This window comes from Caloenas nicobarica, chromosome 22, assembly GCF_036013445.1.
Source record: "Caloenas nicobarica isolate bCalNic1 chromosome 22, bCalNic1.hap1, whole genome shotgun sequence".
NCBI lineage: Eukaryota > Metazoa > Chordata > Aves > Columbiformes > Columbidae > Caloenas > Caloenas nicobarica.
The window spans coordinates 6,116,705-6,132,143 of NC_088266.1; the positions used below are offsets into that span (position 1 = coordinate 6,116,705).

Genomic DNA, 15,439 nt, shown 5'->3' on the forward strand with positions numbered 1-15,439 from the left:
CATCTCTTCCTCTGGCAGCACGCAGTAATAATTATAGTTCACCCCAAGGTTTGAAACATTGAAAACCGCTTATACATTCGAAGCACCTGCGACCTGTCTCTGTCACACAGCAAGACAAGGGCCATGGGTGATGTCAAGGGACACCTGGGGCTACAGCTTCAAAGCTGCTGCGTCAGGACACTGGAAGGTTATTCTAAGCACAAAGCAAGAAGGTACTGAAGAAAAATAATCTTAAATCAGAAAGCGAGCCTACAACTTCATGCAGTTTAAACTGAAATGCTTATATGTAACACATCTTTCTGATTTTACAGTTCACTATTAGTTGGAAAATTTACAAACCACTTCATTGTCTGGTATGGAGCTTAAGCTACTTAGGATATGGGTCATCCTCATCCAAGCTCATTTACAGATGAATAGTTTAATATTGTGATTACAAAACCATCATAGTGTAAGCAGTTTTATTTTTTACTGCCAGAACACGCTTTTAGACATAAAACAGTAACTCACACAGGCCAAACTCCATCCCCCCAAGACAAACACATGACATGATCATTTTAAGCTCTGAAAAAAAGATCAACTCCATTCGACTTTCAGAATTCTTCACAGAAAAATTTGCCCACACTGCAGAGGTAATGAAATCTAATGAAATTCTGAAGGAATTACCTGAAATGTAAACAAGTAAAATTACGCTGGAACACTAACAGCACACAGAATACACAATAGCAAAGGCCAAAACACACACCATTATTGTCCTGTGCTGCACCCTCATTAATGCAGGAGAGGTGTTGCAGATTTCATATGCCTTCTGCAAAAAAAAAGAAAAACAAAAATAAAACAAAAAAGCTATTTTAACCAGCCTGCAAGAAGAATAAGGAAGCATAACAGCAAACTTTTTGAATAAAGTTTAGTTTATTTTTCAAACCAGGTTAAGTTTTCAGTTACGTATGAAGGCATTCTGAGATGCTTGCAGAATGCAATCCTGGCAAGTGAGATATTTTCAGTTCTACAGTAAAGATGGAGCTCATTTAAGAACAAAAGTAGACGAGCTGCTTAAGAAAAAAGATCTGCATTGCCACAAGCTTCCATTTTTAGCCAAAATGTAGCCTGGTAAAAGGAACATGAAAATGACAGGCCAACTCATTCACTGCACCATAGCACTGGTTCAGCAACCAAAAGAGTTCTTGTAACAAGCTCATATGCTCCACCTTAACCAGCCCTTGTAACCCTGGCTTAGCCGAGAATCTGAGGTTCTCAACATCAAGAACTGGGGCTTCTAAAACAGAAGAGAACAAGAAGTACCACAAAACACTTCAGGCATGGTTTAAGTGGTTAAACCATGACACCAAAGCACCTGGAGGTCAGCCAGCCCTGCACACGGTTGGGCTGCCCAGAGTCCCCACGTTCCCACAGCCTTCTGCTCCAAGTCAAGCAGCACAGCGGTTCAGACTAAAAAACAAGAGTCACTCCAGAAGACAAAAGCATCATCATTCCTGGGCAAAGAACACAAGTCTTCCCACAAAGAAAATTCTTCTGCAGAAGAGACTACAGCTTTTTTTCACAAGGCGGGGGAAAGCAGAGAAGAAGAGAGAATAAAGGAATAAAAGGGACTTAGGAGAGTACTGAAAGCACTCAAAAGTATTTTTCTTTAACATCATAGCAAATCTGAACAACCCTCTGAAATCAAGCAACTTCTTAAGAAGATTAAATACATTCACTGTAGCCCTCTCCCAAGCCATAAGCTGCATAAACATGTTTTTCTTCTCAAACTATGGATTCAATGAGAAACTTAAACCCCGAACATTCTGGATGTTAATTCCACCTGCACGCCTTCTTAAGACCGCTTTACACATACCTTAACTAGATGCCAAAGGCCAATATTTGAACTGCAGCAAAAGCATTCCAGCCTCTTAAAACACATAATCAGGTCCCCTGTGCCTGGCCTTGCATCAGGACGTGGCACGTCAAAGGAGACACCAGCCCCTGAGGGTTCGGCTCGGCCCCTGGGACAAGGTTTGCCCAGGATCCACAAGCAACCACTCCTGCCGTAGGGACACGGACAGAGCACAGACACCTCCAGCACAGCTGCAGGAGGGATCCCACCCCAAACCAGCCCCAAGAGACGCACATCACTTCATGTTTTGGGGGTCCCAGCTGACTGCAAGCTCAACACGAGCCACCAATGCTCCCTCATGCCAAAGATGGCCAACGGCATCCAGCGCTGCATTGGGAAGAGCATTGCCAGGAGGTCGAGGTCATCCTTCCCTCCAGTCTGGAGCACTGTGTCCAGTTCTGGGCTCCCCAGTACAGGAAAGACATGGGGCTACTGGAGAGAGTCCAGCAAAAGGCCTTGAAGGTGATTAATGGAGCATCTCATACGAGGAGAGGCCGAGAAACATGTTCAGCCTGAAGAAGGTTCCGAGGGGGGTTTTAGCACTGTGTGCAGTCTTCTGTATCGGCATGCATTTTAATTGGCTTTATCAACACATCTCAGTCAATGCTAGCAAAAACTGGTTTCCATGACCATTACACCGCTTGAATTTTAAAAATTTCTTGCATAACACATCTTCCTGCAAGACTGGCACAGAAGGTTGTTTTATCCAAGGCACTCAGAGATTATTTCACTGGGGAAAAAAAAAACAAGCAACAAAGAAAACCCCAACACCACAAACACAAGGATCACACGCTGAAAACTGACTAGCAAGCATCAATATTACTATTAAGGTAAAGCAACAATTTCAAATTAAGCTACTTTGCTCCTCTGGTCTATGTTCCATGTGAATGGGACATGTCCCATGCCCAGCAAGGCCAGCTGCTGCGGGCAGGCGCTTGCTAATTCAACATGCACACGCTTCTCTTCAGGTACCCAACACTTATCACTGCTATAATGTACCAAATACACGGTAGAGATAATCTGTGAAACTGCGAATCACAAGTTAGTTTATTAAAATTATTTCTTACAGTCTACATAGCTGATTATTATCACAGAAAAGTACCTTGATGCCCAATAGATTACATGACCTTTCCAAATCACTGCCAACAACATGAAATTCCACTTATGCCACCAGGCAACAGTAATTAGAAGTCTGAAATACAAAGCTATGCTTCAAGACTGTTCTGTATACAAAAAACAACCTATCCTCAGTATGATGGCTTGATCCTGACTATCAACAGAAACAGTTCTATCAGACAGCTGGAAACTTGAAGGACATTTTGATATCTGCATGTGTATGTGCTTCGCCAAGAGTTAATTCTAGCTCAGTCTGTTTTGGTGAGCACAGATCTGTATGCTAGCAAGCCTAGGCTTTGCTTTCATCTCCTACAAGAGCAGCTTTGAAGGACGGACTACAGACGTATAAAATAATAATTACAAATTCATAAATCTAAATATGCTCCAGTGAATGGATACAGTCCCTTCTTATTTACTTGATGTCTTCTTTCTGGGAATCATCTACTACGTCTATAATTTCCAAGCACATAAGCTTTGAAAAGCAAGCAATACCTTACTAACAGGTTTGCAAAACAGATTACCCTGGTAGGGACAACGCTGGATTGTACAACTCCTTCAAAGACTTACTGAAAACACTTGTGTAGTCAAAGGCGAGCATGGCTGGACCATTTCTGTGGGAGGTATTGGCTGCTTCTTGCGTTGAAGAATTGCCAAGTTTCCAGCTGAAGCAGTTACTGTGCTCAGTAGACATTTTTCCACATATTAGTGTGAAGTACACACAAAACCAGTGAATATCAGATCGATAACTGTTAATGCTCATTGTGCAACAGTTACACTAGCTGGTTAAAGAGCTAACAGACTTCCATTTTCAATACAGTGTGCAAGTACAAAATAATAATTACACTAGCTAAAAAACATCTGTAATTGAACCAACTGATTTCACAAATATTCATTATTACATATAGTTCAATTTACAAAAGAGTTAACTTCTATGTGCATATTCCTCAATTTGCCAGATGTTATTACCACATAAAGCAACACAACATCTACTGAAAGTCACCAAACTCCTCAGCTCTCGCCTGCATGCCTAGATTTTCTAAGATCTAAGGACTCCTCACTCCCTATGTGAGTATTTGAAAGTATTTGAAAATAAACCTTTTGGATAGCCTACTACTTTCTCAAAACAGAATACTAATCAGCCAACAACAATGCCTAAGATCACAGCAGGGACACACGCTCGCAATGACCAGCTCTGGAGTGAAGTGGCCCGTCATCATCTGCTACCACCAGTGAGCAAACTCAAGCTGTCTCCATGGAAGACGGCATCCCTGTGCTGCCAAAATACTCACATTTCCTGATGCTAATCCCATGACCCGCATTGAAAAAAAAAAAGATACTGATGCAATATTTAAGCATAAAAATCTGGACTGTAACAGGTCATTCATTAATCCTTTCTAAATGCATCTGCAAGCTATGTGCATAATTAAAAAAAAAAATCTTAATTCTATGTACGGCAGAGAATTTATGTAAAAAAAGTACTGATTGTTACAAGTTTAACAGATGCCTGAAGCCAAGTGCTTAAAATCACACTTTTTAAAAAGAGCGTTATTAGGAGATCTTTGAAGCAGTTCACAAATATTAATAACTGTTGCCGCTTTAGTGACCCAAGTTAAGAGATTTTCTAACTATATCTTTTCTGCCTTGCTCTGAAAGAAATTCACATTTAAGAGCATTCTATTACTTCCTGGTAAGTGGCGGGCACAGGAAGGTAACTTATTTTAAGAACAAAGATCACTGGTATTTAGTATCAGTTTTCAACAAAAATTTATTAAGAAAGTCAAAAGCCAATATTCAGGGTCTTATTCCTTTGTTCAAAATTATCTACATGCAATTAATCCTTCTGAAGAGGAACGCATCTATGGATAAACCACATCAATTTTATCAAACTGGACAGTGACAGTTTGGGCTATTCCTTCCTGATCGTACAACTAAAAAACACCCACGCCCAAACCACAGTAAGTCAGGAAAACTTAAAACCTGATTGTGCACAAATTTCTAGTTACTGAAAACTGTCACTTAAAGTATCCCCTGATCCAAAACCAAGCAATTTTGTTGTCACATACTACTAGATGTCTTCCTTCAGACTGAAAAATAAAACCCAGGCAGCATTGAAGGAGAATATATTACTATTAATTAACCAACACAGAAATGACTAAGCATTTATCACTAGATGCTTCTATCTGCAGAGCCTCTCAATAACTGAGCAGTTGTTTCTTAATTCAACTGTCACCTTTCAGTGCGTCAACTCCTTTAGCATTTACCTCCAGTTTTTACTGCCATTTCCACTTCATTTGTAAATCGGCCAGAATCTCTGTTCACCTAAACAGGGTAGAGCACATGCACAACAGGGACAGCCAGTCCTACTTTAATACTGAAACACACCATATTTCTCACTATTTAGAAATATTAATATTGCTATGAACAGAGAAGTAGCTACAAAGAATATATAACCAAATATTGGTGGATCCAAACAGCACTTTGCATAGCAGGAGCTATCAGGGCAGCTGCTCATAATGAGAATATCATAGTTTGGACTGAGAAGTGTTAAGGATGCAAAAGAGGAAAAAAAAACAAGGGTAAACCTGTAACACAAATCAGTCAGATACAGCGAGGTTGCCTGGCACCTGAAACGTTAACAGCAATGTGTTTGCAGAGCAGTTGGACAAAATAATAATAATTTTTTAAAATTCCATTATTTCTTCTTCAGAGGACCTAAAGTAATGCCACAGTATCAGGATATTATCTGTTCAGAAAATGTGTAATGTCCCATCTAGATCAGCTGCATCTCTAAATGACAGGTTCAGAATGCAAGCTGTGAACAGTACCTTTTCTCCTAGAAGCCAGAAATGGCAGCATGCTGCTGTAGGACTAGTTTACACATCATCCCGGTGTGATAAATCAGTGACAGAATCATAATATAGCAAATGAAAACACGTTACACACCTAAATACTTGTACTTGTTTCTTTTTAGTAGAAGTCAACATTATAAACACATTTATTCAGGTATCGAAACAAGTTTGTAATCCACAATTTAAGAACGTGCCTATAGTAACTTGCAGTCCTACTAAGAAACATAATTTTTGTTGGTGCTCATGAAGTCTCCAATTATTGGTTTTTAAAAGTCACTTCTGAGTATATCCATTTTCCAGTAGGTCTTCAGTTCATTTTCCGTAATTTAACTATGTTCAGTAAGTCCTCGTGAAGATTGATGTGTTTGTCTGTCATGACGATGTTCTGCTCCAGCTCTCCCGGATCACGGACAGGAGGTGCTGAGGGAGCAAATGAACGGCCAGATGCCAAACCTGGCTCAGAGGTCAGTGATTACACCGCCTCCTGCTACCCAAATCCTCAAGGTTGCAATCAAATCCATTAGGTCCATCAGCTGCCACTGACTGAGGGTTGAAATGTAAGAGAACACCACGAATCCTCCAAAAGCCTGAAGGATATTTCTCTCAGATCTATTTGCCAACACACCTGTATTGGTACGATCTTCTCAACCTTGTTAAAAATCATGTGTTGTTTCAGATATTACCATTACAGTGACATCAGTAGGTACATTATTTAGATATTCACTACAGTATTTATTATATTAGAGGAGGAAATGGGCTATGTGATCACTTATTTATAATACAAAAAACAGAAACAAAAATAGCAAAATTAGATGTGAAAAATACTAATTAAAAAAAATAATCAGTAAGACTCTGTGCATGCATAAAGAGAGAAAATAAAAATTCCTATTATTGTATTTTGTATTTCCATAAATTTCAGCTCAACTATTTTATCAGAAGCTGAATCATCCATTTCATTCTACACATGCCAGCTAGTAAAGAGTCAGAGTCAAAGTAGAATTAGCTGCTTCCTATTTACACCCTTTTAAAAGTACAACTAACTTTCAGAATGCTTCATTTAGCAATACTATTTTTTACATCCTTGACAGTCAAGCCATTTAAAATTAGAAGAAATATCCAATCATCAAATCAACACAGCCTTATTCTTGAGCTAAGGGAGACATTTACAGATATAAGGCTGTCTCTCACGGACAACTTTGCTTCTGAAAAGCATCCCCCTCATCCATGCACGTAGGCACAGACTTCAATTGAGATACTCACATCTCACCGCACAAAGAACCTCAAAACACTAATGAAAAATACATTATGTTTCCAGAAGCAGCAAGATAACTTATATTCTATCAAACTTGAATTGTTCTTTGCCATATGGATCAAGACAAGACAACCTAATTAATAAATTTATTTCATTGAAATAAGAATTTAAGTGTTCAAACAGCACACTGATCTTGAGTAAGAGATTAACAGAGCACTGTTAGAAAGAAGTTAAGCTACACCATGAAATAACTGCTTTCCAACACCACTCTGAAGATAAGAAGTATTTCAGTGGACCTTAAAAATCAACAAAACATATTATATGCATATAGCTGATAAAAGAATACTCTCTAGAAATTAAAATATGGCATGACTTCTCTATCTTTTTACCCCAAATAGACTGAGCAATACTTTGTTGTCTAGCCCTGCAACCAACACAACCCAACTTTACTCAACATGCAAGCAGTTCCATTAGTTTTGATAGCAATAATTTATAGCCCCTAGTAGCTCATTGATTGCTCCCAGTAATTGCTCTACTTTGATATGTACTGTTGATACAAAATCAGTTAAGGTACAGAAGAACAGGAACAAGAAAAGCAAGGTTGACAGACTGAAAAGTAGAGTAACACAGGAGACCTTGAATCCAGAAGTGGTGTTTGGGAACAGACAATGCAACAATGCTTAACGCTGATATCAAAGGTAAACCTCAAGTACAAGCCAGGGACACAGTATCGCAAGAGAAAGCACAAAGGTACAACAGGAAATACTTGCTTTCACTCTTCCATGTTCTTCTTTCCATAGTACTGCATTGACCCTCTTAAAACTTCTGGCATTAGTCTGTAAGTAGTTGTATTCCTGTAGATAGCATGCATCTGGTTAGGTGATCAAAATAAAGATGAAAAGATGAAAAACAGAAAACAAGTCAAGTACTACCAGGGTTAGGAGCTAGGGTGGGAACTAAGAAAAACTGAAATCAGAAGACAATCCAATCTACGTTAGGAAAAAACCACACAACACACAAACACAACATGCAAAGTGAAGTCAAAAAAGCAAAGTCTGTTTAACAAAGCCAGAAGACAGTAAGATTAGTCGAAATCTGTAAATCTTAAGGTTCTGCACCGATTCTCTTCTCCTCTTTCTACCAGCACTGCTTCATGTCTATCTGGAGCTTCTGGACACTATTGTGCAGAACTGCAGGTTTTTGAGAGGAGGGTGGTTTTGAGTTTGTTTCTAAGACAGAAATCACACTAACTTCAGTAGACAACATACCAACTTGGTATATTAACTTCTACAGTAAGTTTTCAGGCACTAACCAGATAATATCTGACAACTTGTACTGAAATCCAGGACTTAGTAACCTGAAGCACAACTAAATTGCCATAAGCACCAAGCGAACCGTTCTTGATCTTTGTACAGACAACGCCTTTGTTAAACAGACAGCTGTGTATCTTCAGTACCTCACAAAGAATGTGCAACAGGAATATCAAGCATATGTTCCAACAAAGGGAGCTCTTTAATTAGTATGGTAGAATCTTATTTTGAGTACCAAAGGTTTCAGACTATCACATCTACTTTGTTTTTCTAGACAAGCAGAAAAAAACCACCATACCACCCTCCAAACACATTTGTTAGGTGATGGGAAGAAAAGAGTTTTGGGAACTCAACAGAAAAAATCCATGAGGACCATAAACAGATTTCTTCTCCGCATCCTGAAGCACGCGCAGGCCTGCTTTGGTGAGCACTATTCATTTACTGCAAACAAAATATACACTAAGTTTTATATTATGCAGTTATAACTCAAATTTCACTACTGAAGGTAACTAAGCATTAATTCTTAATATCTCTGCAACAACAAAGGCGCATTCATATCATCTTTATGCTTTTAACCTTGGAGCTTCAAGCCACCTCCTATCCCTCAATTATTTCAGTAAATCCCTCAAATACCCACAAAAGTCCAAACAGACGGACTGAACACAAGATGTTCTGGTTTTAAAAGAGAGTATACCAGCCAGTTCAATTTGTGTAATTCCAGAAGAAAGCCACATTCCCCACCAAAGACAAAAGGGCGGCACCACCCCAGGCAGTGGTTGCAAGGCCCAAAAACATGTGTCAGCTCAACAGCAAAAGATGTCTAGTAAAATATACCCTGTGTTACCACAGATGTCGCAACGAGAAAGTCCTTACAGTAAAGCACACACCATTAACACAAGGCACGCGTATTTCAGTTTCCATGGAAGTTAAACTGCAATTTCGAAGTGCACAATTAAAAATTCTACTGTCAGAGCAGTGTTGGAAATTTGTTTCAACATTTCACAAAAAGAAAACAAAACCCACTCAGCTTGTCAAATAACTTCATGGTTTTGCAAATAATTTAAGATAGCCTCCATTGATAGATTTCAATAAATCCTAAGATGTCAGGATGAACACAAAGCATATGTTACAGAACAGATTTAAGATGGTTCCCTAAATCTAGCCCAAGATAGGCAAGAAGGCCAGAAAAGCACTAAGAAAATAAAGATGTACAGAATTAACAGCTCACCTGCAATACTTAAGCAGAAACTCTTTTTCTTTGTCACAAAAAAAGAAAATAACTGGCATCAGCTCTTTAATTAAGCCTACAGTAACAGAAGAACAAACGAGGCACAGGAGTAGGACATTGCTTTCCTGACAGTGATGTCAACTTTGTGGGTGTTTGCATTTCTGAAAAAAGCCTTGCCAAATTTCTTATTTAGTCTCCCATATTCAATACAGTTTGATTTTGTGACAAGGAGGAGAAAAATCATCACTTACACCTGAGCTGGTAAAATATACTTGGATACATGGCACGCAGGAGTTTCCAGAGAGAAGTATTTTGGTTTTACTTTTTTCCCCCCCCTCTTTGCTAAGGGGGGAAAAAAAAGAGTTGAAAATAATCTTTATATAGTTTGTAATATAGGATTGCCTTACATAAAGCTACCAAAAAATATCTAATCCATTTAATTACAGATAATTAATATTTTCTTTTTTCGGGAGTGCTGGCAGGCTTTACAGCAGTTTTCAAGAAGACAGAAATATTCTGAGAAAAACATAATAAGCATAACTGGCAAGAAATTGTAGGCAAACCTTCCTCAGACCAGTGAAGGAACACACAGAAAAAAAACCAACTTATCTATCTACAATTCAATTAATTCTTATAACATACAGAAAGCACTTCTTTTCTACACATAGAACCTTTAGAAATTGCAGTGATTTGACAGGTTGAAATTCTACTTAAAAATACATATTTTTAATGAGGCAGCTTCATGCAAACTGCTTAAAGAAATGAACTACATTTCATATTAAAATGGCAAGTCAATTTTTAATCACTCTCCCTTCACTTTATTATCTGCTACTAAATTTTCCCCACATCAAGTTCTAAATACTGTCTATGAAAACAATTTGAGGACTTAGGCTGTCTTTACCACCATCAATTCCAGAGCTACCTTATGCCTTGTCTCCTTTAAGCTCCCTCAGAAAACCTTCTTCAAGTCTTCAGCCTCATTTTCACTCATCCATTATTAGGATTCCAAAAGAGACACAACACAGAAAGATCAAATTTTAACCCTTCAGTCCCACCAAATAAAAAGTATTTAGCTCTTCTCTTCATATGTCTGTGACAAGGGACAAAAATAGGATTTTTTTCAAAAATTTTTAGGCCAAAAAATATTTAGAAAAATAATTTTAAAACAAGTCCACCCAAGTATTCAAGTCAGTAAGAAATCTCAGAGATCTTGACATTAACCTATAGATTCCTGTGTCATGTCATTCTCCTCTCTCAATTGAACTTAAATGTCAAGAACCAGATCAACATGTAACATTTTGTATTGGATCCTTATTTTCTGCCACTTTAAAATTTTGAGAACCAATTGAGTGCTCGGACCAGTGCTGAAAACCCTGGACAGAATTTAAAGTTATGATTTCCAGGTCTCTCTACAAATCGCACTTTCATGATATTCCAAAAAATATATAATAATTTTTTTTTTTTACTTACACATACAAATTATCATGTAGGCATCTAATTAGAGCATCCCCAGTAACACTCAACGTAAGATATACATAGCAAGCATCGTAGCTGTTTCCAGATGGCATGTATGAATATTGTCATGTCATTACTCCCCAGCTGGGTTGAGGAAAGAAGATTCCTGCATGTCTAAGAATCTCCTGGGGAAGGCAAACTTTACCCCCCGTACCCAGCACACTCCAGGTTCCAACTGCAGTCTTCCAGACAAGCAGAAATATTTCATCATCTTTCAACAGACTAACAAATTATAACACATTCTATAGCACTCTAATAAATACAGTGGAGACATGCATTTAATGTGAATTAATATGGTCTTACAAGGCATTAATTGTAAAGAACACATTTTAGAAGGTCGGCTGTTAAAAACACAGGCCAAGAATGTCTGATCTTTATGTTCCCAAAAATACTTTTAAATGTGTATTTTTACTCAAAGGCTCGTCATCTCCTTTCTCTCTACTTAGAAGTCTTCTAGTGCTTTAATAAAAATGCAGTATTCTGCTTCAAAACCTATTTTGGAGCGTCCATATTTTTTTACTAGGAAGCTTCCAGGGTAATTTACATTGATTATTTTGGCATCTCAAGTAAAGGTCCTGTTCATAGCCAGCTCAAAGCTCTTAAAAACCTCTTAATGTTCTGCTGAACTACCAGTTGGCTCAAGTATCTATGGATTCTGCATGCATTTCTGTTTGGTGAAAAACAAATCCATGCACACAAAATCCCCAGCATACTAGACACCCTGTGAAGAAATAATAAATTGAGATACTATGTTAAATAGAAACATAGGGGCTTGGGGGTATTTTTGTTTTTTATCATGACCTTGGCTAATACCAGTTCCAACATTATCAGTGGGGAGAAAAAAAAAGACCAAACCAAAACACAACATTTTGAATAGAATATGTATTCTTTTCATTTTGAGTCTGCACTTCAGGCAAGAGACTTCCTTAAAAAAATTTCTACTTTATCTCCAATCACATGCTTAAGAAATATTTCATTAACATGAGTTAGTTGCTTTCAAGGTTACAGATGTTTTCCTAACATAACCAGTAAAATACTGTAAAAAATATATATCTATATACTGGCAGGAACATGTTCATTAGAGACTCCAAAGACGATGCACCTAAGCATAAATGAACCGCTTGAATGCATCATTTCTCATTTCAACTTGCTAGTAACAAACTAGCACTAAATGCAATTCTTGCAACAATACGGTATGCCATATGGCTAAAACGGGATATTAAAATTGAGAATATCAATTACCAATCCACTAATGCTGAGAGCCAAAATCCACGGACAGTAAGAATTTAATCCAATTCACTGACTGAAACATGAGCTGAGCCCCACATGCAGAAGACACATCCATTGCTGGTTTCACAGCAAGCAAGCAACTCCAGTTTTTTAATACAGTAACTACAAAACTAGCTAAATGTAACACTTCTTTACATTCCTAACTACAGCAATAGGCACCAGGAGAATCTGCAAAAGCAACACAAGTTAATTAGCATCTTGTTTCACACTGATTGAGAAATTGTAACTATTTCAGAAGTAACAGTTATGGTTGTTCTTCCCCATGACCCAAGTGAAGGCTCCAGAACCCCAAGAAGCCACTGCACACTGCAGCCACCAGCAGCTTGCTGCCCTTCAGGAAAAGGTTTCCTACAAACACAAAAGATATGTATTTCTACCATAATTAAAGGATCCTGAAAGTAAACGTATTAATTGAAGGATTTTCTTATTCTAAGTATATTAGTTTAATTGTTCTAGTTTTCAAATTTTTAATAGCTGTAGAGTGTTTATTCTTGGATGATATTAAGAATAACGCTACACAAAATTCTACACACTTCCTCATTATATCAGACTTTACTGGTTACTTACAGAAGAAGAATTATCATTAAGTCTAAATACAATATTTTCAGATTTCCAGGAGGTATGGAGGCAATTTAAATACTGTTCTGCTAGGATTTACTGTGGAATTCTAACCTTGCACGTTGTTGAAGATTTCATGGTAGGATGCTTGCTACACAGTGATCTAGAAGCTGCAAGGACTGAACAAGGATAAATGCAATTTATCTTACCCAATACATGATCCCACGTCACCCTTTCTGATCCTGTCCTAAAAGGCCAAAGAAGCAGCACCAAATAAACTGCATAACCACTTTCAAGTTCAACAGCACATTGTAAGTACCATCAAATGGAACAGTTTATTGGACAAATATTCTTGACCAAATTATTATTGACATACTGGAGGAGTAAAATTCATTCAGCTAATTTCAGCACCTTTTTTTCATTTTTAAAAACAAAAACAACAACAAAAACCAACACAAACCTTAACTGCAAATTCTCTCTTCTGCTTCCCAGCTTCCTCCCAGTATGAACTACAGCTGGGCTATTACAACAAACTAACAAACAAATGATTATACATTAAGTCATAGATAAACAGTACTAAAAAAGCTGGTATTACCAATAGTATGGGGGTCATTTGAATACAGGAGACATAACAAGCATTGCTTATTTTTCTTGCTGGGTAGTGTATTATTTTAAGCCCAGGTCCAGTATATCAAATGTTAACTAAGGTGGGGTTTGTGTTGGTTTTTTTTTTAATTTAGACTACCAAAGTTAAGAAGCTTGGCACTACAGCAAAATACCACAAATGCTACAAACTAAAAGTCCATTTTTCTTAAAGGATACTAAAATGCCATTTTAAAATCCAAGACTTCACAGACACAGAACTGTTTGCATATCCCCAAAACCTTTCTTGTTCTTCTCCATAAGAACAATTACCTAGAGTAGGACAATAATTCCAGGTCAAAAGCAGTTTTAAAAGCCTCCACAAATGGTCAGCATTCTGAAGCAGATGGCAGACTCTTCTGTATCACAGAAATATAACTGTCTGCACGGGGTTTAATGACTACCTGGCTAATGGAGAACCAGCAATAGCACACAGCCCCAGCAGAGCCTTTGTATACCTGTGCTCCGGGTTTAAAATACTGGTTTTCAGCGACAGACTTAATGAAAACCAAGAGCATTTTGATGCTATTAAGCAGGCATTGCAAGGTAAAAAAGAAAATCATGTCAACCCTTTATCCAGTAAGAGCCTATGTGAACATTTCAATAAAACTATTTACTCCTCCCACCTAGTTCCTATCTGGAGAAGCTCACAAAAATTACGGGGAAAAAAAAAAACCACAAAACGCACAGATTTCTCGTAACAATCTTCCAAATGCTCTTCCTACTCTCCCCTCAAAAAAAGAAGAGAGCAAAGAGAATGAGAAAGTAAACGTGAACTACAATTACGAAATAAGCTGTAGTTTGGGCAAGCCGTGGTGAGGAGGAGTTGAAGAACGAGAGCTGCCTTGCTGCAAACGCCATCTTGTTGCAGCTCCTGGGCCCAGGCACAGAGAGATCCATTCATTCCCAGCAGAAAGAAAAATCAAACACACACCCTGGCTAATCTGCAGCCACCAAAACAACCACACTATTATCACCCCTTCTCTTTCTCCTCTCCTAAAGCACACAAGGGGAAAAAATAAACTCTGATCTTTTACATTTAGAACAAATTTGGGTCTTAATATAATATCTTCGTTTTTCCACATGTACTTCACATACACACCGATAGCATTTTGTCTCGATTCACATCCTTGTGTTCAGCAGATCAGCTTAAAATATGGGATAAATCTCTCATGATTAGGTACAGATATTTTACAGCAGCAAAATGATTAATTTTTCAGCTTTAAATCCCCTGTCCAAGTTGAGCCAACTATTCTCAAAAGCTGTTTCAATAATCACTTAAGCCTTACATTTACAGTCCTTTCCTCCTATTTTCTGCTGTGGAGACAATGCATAATAACGTGGCAGTCGGCATCCTAGAAAGGATGCCTGATTTCAAATGACGAGTCCCAATCATGACTTTGTTGGAGAATAATGAAATACCACATTCGTTAAAATTTCAGTTCATCTTCAAGGATGATAAATTGACATCTTACAACAACCTCTATATCATTCTGATTTTCTTCTGGACAAGATTTTTTTTTTTTAATAAAACGTCTCATCTCTTTTATATCGATATTTTACGCCTCTTCATTTCCTATAAACCTGTAGAATTAAAAATCCTCCACCTTAAATATCCCTTGTACGGATTAAAAAAAAAATAAGCTGGGAATTGAAAGAATATTTGTAACAGCATTTCCGAGGAGAAAACTCCATTTTTCTCTTGTAGCAAACACCCTCCATGATCTTCGTTATTGCTGCTACGGGCACACAAAAATATGCAGCACCGTAATACAAGGAGGAACAACA

At 37.9% G+C, this 15,439-nt stretch overlaps 1 protein-coding gene across 2 annotated transcripts in view; it reads right to left on the minus strand.

Moving 5' to 3' along the window:
* GNB1 (G protein subunit beta 1) overlaps positions 1-15,439 on the minus strand; it is a 30,917-nt gene that overhangs the window by 14,150 nt on the left and 1,328 nt on the right. For both annotated transcript variants that reach the window (XM_065650000.1, XM_065649999.1), the window contains exon 2: positions 743-805. The gene's annotated coding sequence lies outside the window, so the exon portion shown is untranslated. The remainder of the gene's footprint in view (positions 1-742; positions 806-15,439) is intronic.